The sequence below is a fragment of the Cyprinus carpio genome, chromosome A14 (genome assembly GCF_018340385.1).
Source record: "Cyprinus carpio isolate SPL01 chromosome A14, ASM1834038v1, whole genome shotgun sequence".
NCBI classification, from domain to species: domain Eukaryota; kingdom Metazoa; phylum Chordata; class Actinopteri; order Cypriniformes; family Cyprinidae; genus Cyprinus; species Cyprinus carpio.
Window position 1 is genome coordinate 30106940 of NC_056585.1, and position 16620 is coordinate 30123559.

Here is a 16620-nt window from a genome sequence, read left to right on the forward strand (position 1 = left end):
CTCCAACAAAATGTTGCAAATAGTAAGAGAGACACTAGCTATATACATTCAAACTTTCATTTCAAACAGCATATTATTCACTGTAAACATGTACTGTGATATGCAGCTAAATTAATAAGAATTACCATTTTTATACACACATATGTTGACATGTCAAGAGAACATGGTGTGCATGTTAAAAATGCTACTGATTCTAACTAGCTATATATATATAGTAATAAAAACGTCAACGCAACGCATCCCAGATTTTTAGTATATAACATTTAGTAATCGCAGTCATATAGCTCAAAAATTCACAGATACAACTTCAGAGTTAAAACAAGTTGTGAGGATCTTGTTGGTCATTGGTCAACCACTGCGTGACATCACCTACACGCGACACGACATCATCACTGTGAGCTGGTGGATAAACAGCGCTCCTCGTCCTCGGTGCTGTAAGGAAAGGAGGGGATAAATTTCTAAATAACAAGGCAAAACATTAGCAGAAACAGTGGATGTTTGGACGGTTCTTCTAGGCATGTTACGGTATATTTAATAATATTATTTGCAAAGCCCGAGCTCCATCAATTTAATTATATTCAACAGCCTAACGTTAACAAGCTAATAGTATCTGAACTTATTTGACATAATCCAAATAAAACACGGTAACAGTTAACAGTTATTTGCCGAGGTAAAAAAGGGGACGAATTTAAACAGGTATATATTTTGTTATTTTCTCATCTTTAAGAATACAAGTACCTAGCTATATTTCAGTTTTTGAACATCCTAGTTCTCTATCTATCACAGCCATGACTGCAGAAGCTTCAGAAAAGTCAGCGGAGGAGGGCATGAGTTCGTCGGGCAGCGCTGGCACTTCAGGTACGCGATTTGACCTGGAGAAAGAGACAGAACTGCGCTTTGAGGTCGAAGCCGGAGAACGAGTCCAGCTCGAGCTGTTGTCCGGTCTGGCAGAGGTGTTCGGATCCGAACTGAACCGAAATAAAAGGTACACTTTTGGGCCAGGCTCTAAGATTGCTGTGTTCACCTGGCAAGGCTGCAGTGTGTCGCTGTCAGGCAAGACGGAGGTGAGATAGGTTAACAATGTCAGTGGATGTGTATAATGACATGGAATGTTAAATCAATTCAAACATGTCTTTTTTCCCCCTAAATATAGGTGGCTTATATTTCCAAAGATACACCCATGCTGCTGTATCTCAACACCCATGCAGCTCTAGAGCACATGAGACGTCAGGCAGAGAAAGACCATGAGAGAGGCCCTCGGGTATGTAATCAAACTTCCCAAACAATTTGTTTCTAAAATTGGGGTTGTTAAGAAAAAAAAAAAACTTTTTACTTAGCAATAGCAAGTATGTGTTCAATCGATCAAAATATGACAGTAAAAATACATTTATAATGTTATAAAAGATAAATGCTGTTCTCTTAAACTTTCTATTCATCAAAGAATTCTAAAAAAAATCACACTTTCCACAAAAATATTAAGCACAACTGTTTTGAACATTGCTAAAAAAAAAAAAAAAAAAACACTCCAGCAACAAATCAGCATATTAGATTGATCTCTCAAGGATGTGACACTGAAGACTGGAGTAATGGCTTGTAAAAATTCAGCTTTGCCATCACAGGAATAAATTAAATTTTAAAAGAGAAAAACGTATTTTAAATTATTATATTACTATAATATAAATGCAGCCATGGTGAGTGTAAGATAAGTAATTAATTAAACATTAAAATATCTTATCAACTCCTTATGAACTTTTGAATAGTAATGTATATTTAATATAACAAATGAAACATGTTTTGTTGTCGTAGGTAATGGTTGTCGGACCAACTGATGTGGGAAAGTCAACAGTATGTCGAGTGTTGCTGAACTATGCTGTGCGACTGGGACGAAGGCCTACGCTGGTAGAACTGGATGTCGGCCAGAGCAACGTCAGTAAATTATGCCTGAATGATCAGTGCAACATCTGCTAAACTTTACAGGCTTGTGAAACATGAAGCGTTATATGCATGTTTAATTGTTCTTGTCTGTAGGTCTCTGTGCCTGGAACTATGTCAGCTCTGTGTATCGAGCGTCCTGCTGATGTAGAAGAAGGTTTCTCTGTGCAGGCTCCGCTTGTCTTTCACTTTGGCTCTACCACACCGGGAACAAACATCAAACTTTACAACAAGGTAATGACAAAAATTGCACTTAAAGGAGTGTTGTCTTTACACTTCAGTGATAAACTGAGCTGTGGCCCATAAATTATTTGAACAGATTGAGCTTGGCACAAAATAGAAAGTTCCAAACTATCCTGCCACTGTTTAATCAATAATAACTAGGAGCAGATGCATTCTCTTAATGGAACTCTAAAGTCTTGTTCTTCTGCAATTGTCAACACAAAAAACAATAAAGTCACTTTCTGTAGCAGTAACTGAAGGAGAAGTATACTCACCAGTTGCATGATGACATGACAATGATGAATCATCTTTTGCATTTTTAAAAACATTGCAGAGCAACAGTTGGTATTACTACAGTGAAAGTGTTTACACTTACTTCATGTATGTTCCTGGTTCTTGGTCCATCAGTGCATGTTATTCTATATGTAAAAAATGTTAATTTACTGTATTTATGTTACATACTGCTTAATAAAATATTATTAACTATTTTAATTGTTACCATTTCTATTCTGTTTTGTTGTTGTTGTTGTTTTGTTTTTTCTTTTGTTTTTTTGTGGTCAAACCTTCAATATTTTGGGCCGCTTAAAAACAAAATAGTGCTTTTCCTAATTTTTTGTCATATACTGTTAGATTGTAATACACTGCCATTCAAACATTTGGGGTCAGTATGATTAAAAAAAATAATAATTATACCTTCATTCGGCAAGGATGCATTAAATTGATCAAAAGTGAACTTTCTTGAACTTTCAATTCAGAGAATCCAGCAAATAAAAACAGTATCATGGTTTCCCCTATAATATTATGCATTACAACTGTTTTCAACATTGATATTAATAATAATTCCTTCTTGAGAACTGAATTATATAAGAATGATTCTGAAACATTGTAGTAATGACTGCTAAAAATTCACGCTTTGCATCACATGAATAAATATTTTATTAATAGTAATTTTTATATTTGTAATAATATTTCATTATGTTTCTGTTTTTTTTTTTTTTTTTTTTACAATTATGCAGCATTGCTGAGCCTAAGAAATGTATTTTGAACAACAGTGTATGTTAGATTACAGATGTAAAATGGGTTATGAATGCTGTTTCATATTGACTTTTAGTTGGTTCAGTATGCATCATCCAGACAATTAATAAAATGTGTAATAATGAGTCTCTTTTTTTTCTCTTTGGGTGTGTAGCTGACTTCCAGCCTTGCAGAAGTGTTTTCTCAGCGCTGTGAGGTGAACCGCAAGGCTAGTGTGGGTGGCTGTATAATCAAACACTTGTGGCTTGGGTCAAAGGTTCGGGGCTACCAGGCTTGGTCCACTGCGCTTCAGCCTTCCAGGTGGATGTTGTCATAGTCCTGGACCAGGAGCGTCTCTATAATGAGCTTAAACGTGACCTGCCACACTTTGTACGTGTCGTCCTTCTGCCAAAGTCCGGCGGAGTGGTGGAGCGCTCCAAGGACTGCCGTCGAGAATCACGGGACGAAAAGATCCGGGAATACTTCTACGGCTTCCGTGGAACTTCCTTTTATCCTCATGCTTTTGATGTGCGTTTTTCGAGATGTGAGTATTTACAAGATCGGTGCACCCTCAATTTCCAGACTCCTGTCTCCCTCTGGGTATGTCCCAGGACGACCACCCAGCTCAAACTCGTCCCAGTCAGCCCTGGCAGGGATTTAACCCACCATGTGCTGAGTGTGAGTTTCGGTGGATGATGATGCCGAGGTGGGTGCAGGACCAGAGCAGAGGGATTTTAGAGAGTCCCGTGTGTGGTTTCATAGTTGTGACAGCAGTGGACACACAAGCTCAGGTGATGACGGTACTCTCACCAGCGCCCAGACCCCCTGCCGCGACACACTCTGCTCATACATGGACATTCGTTTCATCGACCTTAAATAGAAGCATACAAGTCTAGCAGAGATCTCTACTCAAAAGAGACACCATCTTTTCACATTTGTTATGTTCTTACAACATATTTATAGCTGGGTTTTAATATTCAGAGGACTAATTTTAATTATTATGTACATAAGTAAAAGCTTCGTATTTTTACAAATAAATTCAATTGCAATTTCATCTGTCCTTCTGAACAAACAATAAAACAAAACCGAAAACCTGTTTGACTACTAGTCATTGTACATGCCAATTTTTTTCTTTCAGTGAAAATTACTTCCTTTGAGCAAACAAATTGAGCAATTAATTCTTTTGGCATGCTATATATTGTGGAGACAAGAATCTATTCCGGATCTTTTCCTGCATGCCCTATACCAGTGTCCTTAAACGATGCTGCAGCCGAAGATGATGGTGATGATGATGATGATGATGATGCCTTGTTATGGGTTCATTTTTGGCTTATCGTGCATAGGATAAAACGACTTGGGGAGTTTTTCAGCCCCGGGCGTACACAGATCAAAAGCCGGTTCCCAGGCCGTAGTAAGACACTGAGATTAAGGGAGAGAGAGGTTAGAGAGAGCTGAAGCTCCTCTCCCATCAGATAATACCGCTGCCTCGGGCCGGGATGCAGAACAGAAACCGAGTTTCCAAATCGCAGGATGTGTGAATAAAACGCCAGCCAATTAAAGCAGGTAAACATTCGGGATATCCGATACTGAGTGAGTATGTACAACGTGGATGACATTCATGATAGATGTGTTGTTTGTTTGTGTAATGCCCTTTAGGCAGGTCTATGTTTGCTTTTGCTCTGTTTCGACATCGGATCGATATGGCCGCATTTGAGCTTCCTTCAGCGGACGCTCTAACAATTAGAGTCCGAGGATTCACTGTGCGGCCTACTTAAAACGGAACGGAAATCACGAAACGAAAAGTTAAATGATCGTATTTTGGTGTGTTTTATAAGTTAATTGTGCTACTGTTTAATCAGTGTGCTGCATTCTTGTGTTTTTTAATCCAAAGCGTCTTGTTTTATTTCGCAAGGTAGTGTTTTGGAGGACGATATTATTAGCTGAGATGATAAGCTAACCAAAATCGGACACAACCGTAATGGTTCTGAAATAGTTTATGTTTTGATATTCAATTAACCCGTTTGGTTTGTGTTTTTGCTGTAGTGAATTACTGTCACCTGATGAGTTGCCTACCTAGACAGAATATTTTGGGCATTATAGTTTTAGTAAGGTGCGTGCAATCCACAAATGATGCCCTGAAATGCTGTCTATGTAGACAAGGCAGCTCACAAGGCTTTTAAATGTAGATTTATTCTTACTCAAAATGCACTGCATTCATCTAACTTATATAACTTAGTCAACTGGACCTGACTTATAAACATCATAGCAAGCTTTTTTCTTGAAAAAAAAAAAAAAAAAAAAAACAACAACAAAAAACAATAAAGTCACTTTTGTAAGATTATTACATTAACATGACAATTGTGGGTCAGTGACATACTAACATAATTTTGTTACAGCTTGTTATTGATTATGTGGTCCAACCCGATATCATCTGACATCCATCATCCAGTTCATTATTGATTAAAAGTTGATGTTCAGATATGATTTAACATGTTTATGAGTTGATCAAATCTGTATATAATTCCCATGTGAAGTGAACTAGTTTTCAGGTTGGTACTGTGAATGAAGAGAGCAGGAGTAGCTACAAGAAAAGGAGATTACGAGTGGTGTAATAAGGCTTGTGTATGCGAGACTCAAGGTCACTGCGTGGTCAGTGTGACAGCAAACCCAAGGAGAAAATGGGATTGTAAAGGGGGGATGGGGTTGAATTGTATACACAAAACCTGGTGGAGAATACAGGAAAAAAAGAGGCACACCCTTTCCTGGTGAGTCAGAAGTTGTGACACAGGGCAGCAAATGCGTGATCGCGTTTCAACATGATGAGTGTGTACACAGATGTAGGTTTCACAATTCATTGCTTTATGTTTCAACTAGTTTCATGTGATCATTCGTATGATATGGGCTGGCTTGGAACCAGTATGGAGAACTTGAAGAATGTGTAAGATCAGGTCATGAGTTCATATCTACGTGCTTAATTATCTTCTTTCTCTTATAGATACCTCTGAGGCCTGTTAAGGAATCAGAAAGGAGGAGGGCGGCATTTTAGACTCATCAGTCTCATCCTTGTGAGGAATAAGGGGCCTCATAGGACCGCCATGCAGGGTTAAAATGGTTTTGCACGCTCATGAGTTACCACAACCAGAAGTTTTCAACCCTGGACACAAAAACGGATCGCGCTGCAGTTGCGATGGTGGACACATACTCTGGTGTGGGCATGCATTTTTCGCACATGGACGTCTGAAAACACAACTTATCATGTGGATATCTGCACTTGCAAGATTCATGTGACTTTGCAAACCGTGTTTTTTTCTGCTCACTTTTCGGCCAGTTTGTCTCATCAAAGTGTGAGCGTAGATCACCTCAGAGTGAAGAATGAGCTCTCATTTAGGGCACAAGACATCAAGAGCTCTGTTTCATATTTGTGTACTCGTAAAGAGGTTACGGTCTTTTCTTAGACTGACTGTTCCGGAGGGAAATCCGGACTCCACTGAGACTGTAGAAAGAGAGTCATTTTTTTTTTGTCTTTTAGTTTCTTCTTTGTTTCCTCATACTTTTTGTTTCACTGTATACCTCCCATCAAAAACAGGTTTTTTTCCTTCCTGTAGTCTGACGTCATGCTCACATGCACTCATCTGCTGCTGATGCTTTGAGAGATTGGTCTCTGAGCGAGTACTGAATGAAATGCCTGGACTCAAGTTGCTGCTTCCTTTGAGCTCTTTTTGGTGTAACATGGGGCTTACCGGAGATTTGCAGTAAAAGAGCTTTGCTGTCACTTGATTTTTCCTTTTTATTGACCAAAATCTTGTTACACATCAAGCCATAATGAACTTATTTTTTAATGAGACTAGAGCTATTTTGTATTACAGTAAAGTCATAGTATCTCATATTATGTGTATATGAATTTAGTCTATTTTTATGTATCAGCACAGACGTATACAAAAAGACATCTGCACTATTGTACGTTAACATTTTGTTTTTTTGGAAACTACGTGCACCTTGATTTATAAGAACATAATCTGTTTCACTAAATTTATTGTTATGGCCATGGCTACACACCATCCTCACTCAGGTGGGAGGCGACTTTCCTTCGCTCTCTGACGCCTCCCCCTGTTCCCCAGTTTTTTTGACGCCTCCAAATGCCTGTGGGTCTCAGTGTGGACGGGGCTCTGGGATACCCCTCCCCATCCCGCCCATTCCGCCCCAGTCGCTATGTGCCTGTGTCCGCAGCAACCGCCTTACTTGTGGGGACCACAACGCTGTTTCTCTGTTTCACGTGAGTAGAACCTAAATACATTACAATAGAAGTCGAATATATCAGCATTGCTGGAAGTGTGATGTGAGGCTTCTCTGTGCAGATGTCCGTGGCTGTCAGAGCGGTTCTCCTCCTCCATTTCCCGCTCTATAATGTTGTGATCTTCCTCTTCACACTGTGCCAATTTCTGTATGGCCACATTCCTGTATGGACCCCGGCATCTTTCCTAGAGGTACACATTATATTTTATGCAATTTTTAAATTGGGAAACGTGAGTAAATCCTACTTAGTTTTGTGAAGGTGGGTGAAGAGGAATATCTGAGATATCCTTATACACAATCTTAAAGATTTGAAGTAAGGTATTTGAATGATAATTAAGTATGTTTCTCCTGATAGATCTATATAAGTATCTATATTATATTAATATACTAATAGCAGTGGTTATGACCATACCCAAAAAGTGTTTTCTTATTATCAGTTAAAACAAATGTGATGGATACTAACAAATGTACACTACTGATTAAAAGTTTAGAGTCAGGAAAATCTTTTTTTTGAGAAACAGGACAGGACAGATTAAAACTGATCAGAAGTGACAGAAAAGACATTTATAATGTTACTAAAGATTTCTATTTCATATAAATGCTGTTCTTATTTATTAAGAATCTTAAATGTATCATGGCTTCCAGAAAAATATCAGCGTATTGATTTCTGAAGGATCATGTGACATTGAAGAATTCAGCTTTGCCATCAAATAAATATATTACATAAAGAAAAAAAATATTTTAAATAGTTTTTTACAGTATTTTCGATCAAATGAATGCATCCTTGATGAGCGTAAGAGACTTCTTTTGAAAAAAAATTTAATGACCCCAAACGTTTGATCGGTAGCAAATTTTACAATTAAATTTTTATGCACACATAAAAATATTCATTAAAATAAACATATTACTTTCACTGTCGTGAGTATAATATAAAAAGAAAAACCTCAGTGGTCCTCAAATTAGACTACTTAAATGCAAAATATACTTTTCTTAAATTTTTGTGGTGTAGAATGTGAACACTGAAAACAGCCGTTTTCATGAGATTGTATGTTTTGCAGCTGAAGAAGATGGAGGACAAAGAGGAGATTGATTTCCGGGCTCCTCTTTATAAGACGGTGGAGGTGAGGGGCATTCAGGTGCGGATGAAGTGGTGCTCCACATGTCGCTTTTACAGACCACCGCGCTGTTCACACTGCTCCGTGTGTGACAACTGTGTGGAGGTACATGCACATTCATCATAGGTTTCACACTAAAAAAAACTCTCAAGTGTTTGATTTAAGCCTTGACCTCTTTTTGTCACGCATGTATGCATGTGTGTTTGTGTTTAGGAGTTTGACCATCACTGCCCATGGGTGAACAACTGCATTGGCAGGAGGAATTATCGTTACTTCTTTCTGTTCCTGCTCTCGCTCACTACTCACATTATGGATGTGTTTGGCTTCAGCCTGCTGTACATCCTCCATCACACTAAACAACTGGACCAGGTCGACTCTGTAGTCACGTATCCTTTACGTACATAACGCACTCATATATGCATGTAATCTCATGAATACACATCAACCTCTTCATTGTTCTTTGGTATCCTTAATGCACTACTCAGGTATGGCGGTGATGTGTGTATCTGGTCTGTTTTTCGTCCCGGTTGTGGGACTCACTGGGTTTCACATTTTCCTTGTCGCCAGAGGGAGAACAACCAATGAACAGGTGTGTGTGTGTGTGTTCGGGTGTGTCCCTTGTCTGCATTGTATGTGTTTGGTCAAACAGAATGATACATTAATTAATACGTTAATTTTTCTGCCTGATTTCTAAGGGTGGATGTGTCTCAAATTTCCTCTCTTCACCCTCAGGTGACTGGGAAGTTCAGGGGTGGCGTTAACCCCTTCACACACGGATGCTTAAAAAAACATTGCTTATGTGCTGTGTGGTTTCACAGGCTCCCAGGTTCACAAATCTTACTTTCTCACAAATAAGATGTGTTTTGCAGATTGTGGTTGGAATTAAAGTTCTAATTTCATAAGCACGTTTTTGTACAGGTATCTTGGTCGCTTGCGAAAGCCTCATTCTGTTCAAGTCCAGCCACCATTTCTGCGGCCACCTCTATCTGAAGCCCAACTAGAAGCTAAAGTTCTGGATAATGGCATCCAACAGGTACAAACACATTATCATGCTGTTTTTTTTTTATGCTAACGGTCATGTTAGGCAGTGGCGGAGCTTTCCAAAAGAATTAGGTTTGTTATGCTATTTTTTTTGCTGTTGTGCTGTGTAAATAGATTTGAAAATATAATAGATAAACAATAATATAAATTAAAGCATGTTATGTTAATGCTTGCATGCTTTTTTTTTTACCATGTTTTAGAGGTGTGATGTGTGCTATTGATTTGAAATTAGTCCTGACATTACCAACGTACGTTTTGAAATGAGCCTCTCAGATAAGAGTGGTTGTACTTTGTAAAATCCTTTTGAAATTTTGTTGAGTAGGCTATTTTTGTTCCCATTTAAGAGTTGCTCTGTGTGTATGGTTGCTCTGTGTGGGTGTGTGTTTGTACTTCAGTCTAAAAGTAGTTTGGAGATAATGGAGAGTCAGTCCCACTGAATGCTGATCCCCCTCCACCACCTAAAACCAGAGCACAGATACCCTGGGCTGCCTCACACACAAAATGAAGGTTAGTGCATACACAGACATTTTATAACTGTCAGATCATTTTAAGCATCACTACAGCATTTTTGGGCTGTTATGAAGTATAGTAAATGCCAAGATCATCTTAAATTACCGAAATTAGAACTTGTTTTTCAGGATATAAACCAGTGTTTTATGTTAATCATAGATGCAAACTCCCCACCTTTTAGTGACAAATCACTTTTTTGAGATCAAAATAGGTTTACCATGAGATTTGCTTGGAGCCAATGAGAAATTGTTTTATTGACAAGGGTAAATAAAGAACTGGGGAAGGTTGCATAAACTGTTTAGACTAGTCTTTAAAAGTTAGTCATCTTAATTTTTTTTTTTAAGACGGTCTAACTTCAAATTCAGTTATGAAAAGGTAGATTAGTCTTATTTGTATTGGAAAAAATGTAAGACTGATCCTCCCTTGGTAACTGCTAGTTGGTTAAAGTATTAAAGTACTAGTATTTTCTTTACTCTTTACCTCAAAAACTATGTCTAGAAAGGGTAATATTTTTTATGTATTTGAGATCTGAGATGTGGGAACAGTGAAGAGAGAGGGCAAACATTTTGCATTTTAGGTCAGCATTGCCATCTTATCAGCCAATATTGTCTTAAATAGCCTGCAGAGCACTTCATCTTTTATAACATGGGATTTTGACAAAATATATTCAATCTTGATTTTTGTAAAATGTTGCTAAAAGATGTGAATTTTGTGTGTGTGTGTGTGCAAAAAATTACAGTTTTGGACATGTAAGGTAATAAAAAAACATTTTAAAAATACCTTGAAGTAACTTCAAATGAGCATGCAAAGTAAATATCTTCAAAAAAAAATCCTGTGTAGAGCATGTCCCGATCCGCGCAATGTTCTCACCTTTTTTTCCCACTTTGTTTGCATCTCTGGTTAATTGTGTATTTTGTTTCCAATGTTCTATGCTTTAATTGTATTATTTTATCATTTTAAAGAAATTTTTAAATCTACATTAGCCATATTATAAATATTCAAAATAAATATTTAACTTTTATAACTTCTTTTTTTTTTTGCATCTTTTCTTCCAATCAGAGTGCAGCTTGCTGACCGAGGCTCCAGCCACACCTTCATTGTATAAATACAGGCCGGCCTACAGCAGTCCAGGAAAAAAACCCACGGCCTCAACACATTTCCAGCAAGGTAAGTCTAAGTGCAGTACACACAAAAACAGGCAAGTTCAGGTACTGAAACTTTTAAAACATATTTTTTTTAACTTAATTTTTTTTATACAACTGTGATCTACTGCACTTTGAGGTTTGCATTGCATTTTTTTCCTTTTTTCTTTTTGTTAATGCATTGAATCCTTTCTTTTATTATTTTTCTTGAATATCTGAAATCACTGGCAGTCAGTGAGCGAGTAAGTTTTATCGATGTGAGTTATCCGTTGGTTATGGTGAGTTTTTTTGCACCTTGCTCTTGTGTTTCGTCGTTTTGACTTTGCAGTTGTTTGCGTTTGATTCAAGCTGGACTCTCTCCTGTTGCTGTTTTCCTCTCGTTCTGAAACATAACTTGAAGCCTTTTCTTTCCTTCATCCATTCTGTAAAAATGGCATAAATTTAATGTCAAATTCTCCTTGATGTTTTAAGATATAATTTATGTTGCATTCATACGTTCTACAGAGCCCCTAAGACATGGTGATGGAAAAAATATGAGATGGGAGAAAATATGAGGAAAAAAATGTTTCAAAGCTTTTGTGTTCACATTCACAAAACTTTTGAATTTGCCGTGCTCACTTGCAATGCTTTTGCACTCGCCCCAAACTTCAATCGTTCACAAAACTTTCCAGTTTTTGGAGGTTTGTCTGGTAAAAAAAAAAGTTTTTTTTAAACCGAGAAACTGTATAAAATATTTTTTGTTTAAATGTCAGAAAAAAACCTTAAAAATAAGTGGAAAAAAAAAAAAAATGACACATTTTAGTGCTTTTGCATTCGACCTTAAGAACCTTTGCATTTGCTCAAAAATGTTTTGTTCCCCGAAGAAACTGTTTTCACTCACAAAAACTTGTGAGCTAAGAATTAAAAAGAATAATAAACTTATAATTGAATAGATTTTTTTTTACAAAACATTATCAGATATTTTGTTTAAATGTGATAAAAATATTAGAAAAATACTGTTTTCAGTGTTTTGTGTTCGCATGCAAATCTTTTGCATCCCACAAGAAACTACTTGCATTTGCTTGCATAATATAAATATAGGCTGTGTTCCTTTCTGAAAGGCTCAATCCATATGCCCTACTCACTTCATCATCAGGAAAGGGATAGGATAGGATAGGATAGGATAGGAAAGGACTAGGGATAGGATATGGAAAGGAATGCACAGGATCAGCCTGGAAAGGAACGGAAAGGAAAGGGAAAAATAAGGAAAAGGAAAGGAAAGGAACGGAAGGACACTGTGGCCGCCCGAGTATGCGTGTCCCATACCTCGAATTTGTGCTCTGCATTTAAAACCCCAGCCAATGGTGCGCACACACACACTGTGAACACACACCCGGAGCAGTGGGCAGCCAGTGTTGCGGCGCCCGGGGGGAAGCAGTTATGGTTTAGTTCGGTGCCCTTGCTCAAGGGTCTCACCTCAGTCACATGGTATTGAAGGATTAAAGGGTTTACCCTCCAGAGGTTACCTCCTACAGCTTCAAAAGGAGGAGGTGGAAGGGGGACCAAGAGGAAGGGGACCCAACATCTGTTTCTTGGCATTGCACTCCTGTATCATCTTGCAGAGCCAATTTTAGGAGGTGCCATGGCTCACCACACATAGACGCTGTGCAAAGAGTTGATGGGAGCAAAGGTTTCCAATCAGTTTGTGTACCCTTCGAAATCCTCTGTTCAGCAGCCGGCCCAGTGTAAGTGCCCAGTTTTGAGCTCTTTGGATTGGAACTATCTCTTCAATTAGGGCAGCCTGAATGGACTTGTTTCTTGTTGTGGTGATTTTTCCTATTAGGAACGCGCAGTGAGTAGTTTTGATAGTCTTTCCATGATCCTTTTTTGCAAGCAAACACAAAAGTTTTGGAAGTGAATGCAGAAAGCATTGGAACTATATGTGTTTGTCCTCCAATCTCATATTTTGTCCATCTTTACCATGTTTCCCTTAAGAACGAACTCGTACGTCCCTTGTTAAACGTGTGGTTGGTGCACCTTTTTGGGGTTTACCTCAAAACTTGTCAGTTTGTGCCATCTTTCATGTCTTTGGTGATTTGCCTCAGCTCCTGGGAACGTTTGGAGAGTACCGTTTCTTTCTTTCCTTTTCTCTTCTCAGATGAGTCGAGGGAGGGGACATAAGTATGACCGAGTCTCCCTCGTCCCGTAACCACCACTGGGCAGCCAGCTACCGCTCAGACCCAGTACAGTTTTGTCAAGCCACGAGGGGGTTGCAGGGTGCCGTTGGGGGAGGGGAGGGATGGGTAGAGCAGGCTCGGGGGGGGCCTGGGTGGGGCCTCTGCGTTTGGTGGGCGATCCTACCCCTTTCTTTTACCGACACACTACTCCAATCAGGCAGCAGCCTCTTGCTCCCTCAAGCCTTCGCTCTGCCCCATACAGCCACACAATGCCCTCGGAGCTCTATCTTCTGAGGGTACGACCTCCACTAGCTACAAGAGTTTAGCCAATCAGGACACGCACTTGGCAGCTTGTCGTACGAAAGTCTGCTGACGCCCTCAGAAAGCCCGGACAGTTTCGTAGTCTGCTGCTCACGAGCGCTGTCCCCACCCAGACCGCACCCTCCGCACTCTCTGAGCACAGCACCGGGGAGGTCTGTACCCGCCCTTATTTTGGGGTATACGTCCCCTTCCTGTCGGCACAATTCTCAGCAGAGGGAGGGCTTCGCTCCAGCTTGCCCTGCCCCCCTAAGGACCCTCCCCTAACAGAACGCTTCCTGCGCCCCAACAAGCTCACCCCCCATCTCGGGCTCCGCCCCTTTCTCACTCGTCGCGCTCCGCGCGCTCATTTGGTGCTCCCCTCCTCCTGAGCCCCCGCCCCCGGCCATACACCTCTGGGCCAAATCGACTGTCCTATGGAGATGGTGGTGTTCGAATTACAAACAGCACCGGCACGCTCTAGGTCAGGGGGGGCGGGACTTCGATTGCACGAAGTGAGTAATGGTAATGCCTGCAGATTTTAGACCGTCTCCTCTCTTTCCCCCATCAGAAAAACCTGCACCGCACGCCTCTGTGTGTGTGTGTATGGTCAAGTATGAAACATTGTGAGGTCAACAGCTGTTCGTGTTTGTATTCATTTGGTTGATCGGTCTGGTCTCCTTCTTCTTCTTTGTTCAGTAACACTGTTCTCTTTCTTCCTGCAACCCATGGCCACTCTGCTGGTCCCTTGAATGTCCGTACACACACCTCCATCTTTCTCTCTGTCCTTTTTCCTTCTCTGTTCTCTTTCTTCTTTAGTTCTCATCCGCTCTCGTCTGCCCTCACCCTCCTCCTGCCTTGTGGCCCATAAGGATGACTCTGTCTCTGTGCTAAGGTTTGGTCTCATTTGCTTATGTAATTTTGATGTCTTAAAAAGTCAAACTTGAAACAAGTATATACATTATTTCATAGCAGTCCTAGATTTACATAGTTGCACATGAAAAAAAACAAAAGTTAGGAAGTTAAGGACAACGTTTTTTTGTCCTGTTAAAAAAAACCGACAAAACAAAAAACCTGAAACCATTTTTTGGCTGACATCGCGCCAGGGCCAGGCAGGGTGAATTCATGTATTATTATGTTAAAACACATAGAATAAATAGCTATTTAACCATTGTTTTAGGCTCCTGTTTATAGCCAAAATCATTAATGTTGGTATTTTCTTTAGTTAAGATCGAGAGTGGCTCAACGTATGATGTGATGGTTTAGACCAACCTGTTCCTGTAAGTTCGGTAGCCCCCCCGTAGTTGGCCTCCATCTTGGTTCCCTTGGGGAAAAACCGGGGCTCAATAAAATACTTTTTGTGGTTTTTGTAAAAGCGTCACCTGAGAGTATCAAAAGTCATCTGTGTAAATGTAGCCTCCGCTTTTGGACACTTACCTCAACATTAGACAACACTGTTTCAAAAATAAATTCCTCAAAGTTAGAATAGTTTGCAAGATTCATGATTATACAACACAACAAGTCTGTTCAGTACCATCAATCAAACAAAGTGAGTTAGAATGAATGAATTCCTATTATCGGTGTAAAGGACATTTAATGTCCACAACAAACCTCTCAAACCAACTCTTTCAAGACAAGTAAAACGCTTTTAAAAAATAACAAGGGGTTGTTTTATGTCCAAGAATACAATGTAAACCTTAGGTATTGTCCATAGCTGTGATTTTGCTGATTCTCACCGTCGATAAGGTTATCCCAACCAGCTACTGTGATTCATGCCATCATTTTCTGGTCAGTGTGTTTGTTTATAGCTATATAATTTTCAGGATTGTTTCACTTTTTTATTAAATAATATTTGGTCTTTGAATTTTTTTTTATAACTACTGATAAAAAATATAAATACTGCTAGCATTGCCCCGTTAAATACCTCTACCATTTTATACCATTGACCAGTTTTGTCTACGTGCATTGAGAAAGCAATGTGAAAAGAGACCTAAGCCTTTATAACTTGATTTTTGTAGAACTTGATTTATATTACAAAAACTAATCATATCAGATGCCTATATTATACATTAATAATACGTTTAATAATAATAAAAAAGGCTTGCGCCTGATTTCATGTTGCACCTTCAACATTTTGCAGATAGTCTGCTTGGGTTGTATCTGTTACAAAATATTAATACGTGGTATTAGTACAAACCTGTCAATGCATTCACCTGTTTGACATTCACATCTTTAGACTTAAAACGCGATTTTGAATATCTGATGTCTTGTTGGGTTGTATCCTTGTATCTCCCCCCCCCGTCTCCCCCCCGCCCCCCCTTCTTCCCTGCCCCCCCAAATACACAACACTATCCTATACATCCTACACACAAAAACAAATTTCAACGAGAACATACTCATTCTGAATCACCTTGTTCACAAATAGCGAATCATCTTAAAAAAAAACAACAAAAAAAAAAGGGCAACAAAAACTTATTTCTACAAAAACTTGAAACAAAAAAAAAGAACAAAAAAAAAGAAAAACCCCCCCAACAAAGGAAAAATAAACAAAAAACAAAAAAGCAAAAAATCAGCAATGAAAAAAAAAAAAAAAAAACGCGTAACTATTAAAACAAACATGTACAAAAAAAGGAAGCAACCATTCATGCAACCCAAAAACAATGCCCTCAACAAAAACCTGACAACACTCCCCACAAACCTGCAGGAGGGGTGAAGAAAGTGACTGGTGTGGGTGGTAGGAACAGACCTATGGGATTTTCAGTATGACTGACAAATGGAGGTAGAATCAGGATTCACTCGGCAGTTTTTGCCTTCTGAGCTTCAGCCAGATGGCATTGTAAAGCTGCTCAACAAACAGCACAAAGAAACATGCATAAAAAGCATACCAGACTACAAGGG

At 39.2% G+C, this 16620-nt stretch overlaps 2 pseudogenes; both read left to right on the plus strand.

Annotated features, from left to right (window-relative positions):
• The first annotated feature begins 459 nt into the window (after positions 1–459).
• LOC109102920 lies at positions 460–4130 on the plus strand (annotated as a pseudogene).
• A 3031-nt stretch (positions 4131–7161) lies between these two features.
• Positions 7162–14206, plus strand: LOC122147556 (annotated as a pseudogene).
• The last annotated feature ends 2414 nt before the right edge of the window (positions 14207–16620 follow it).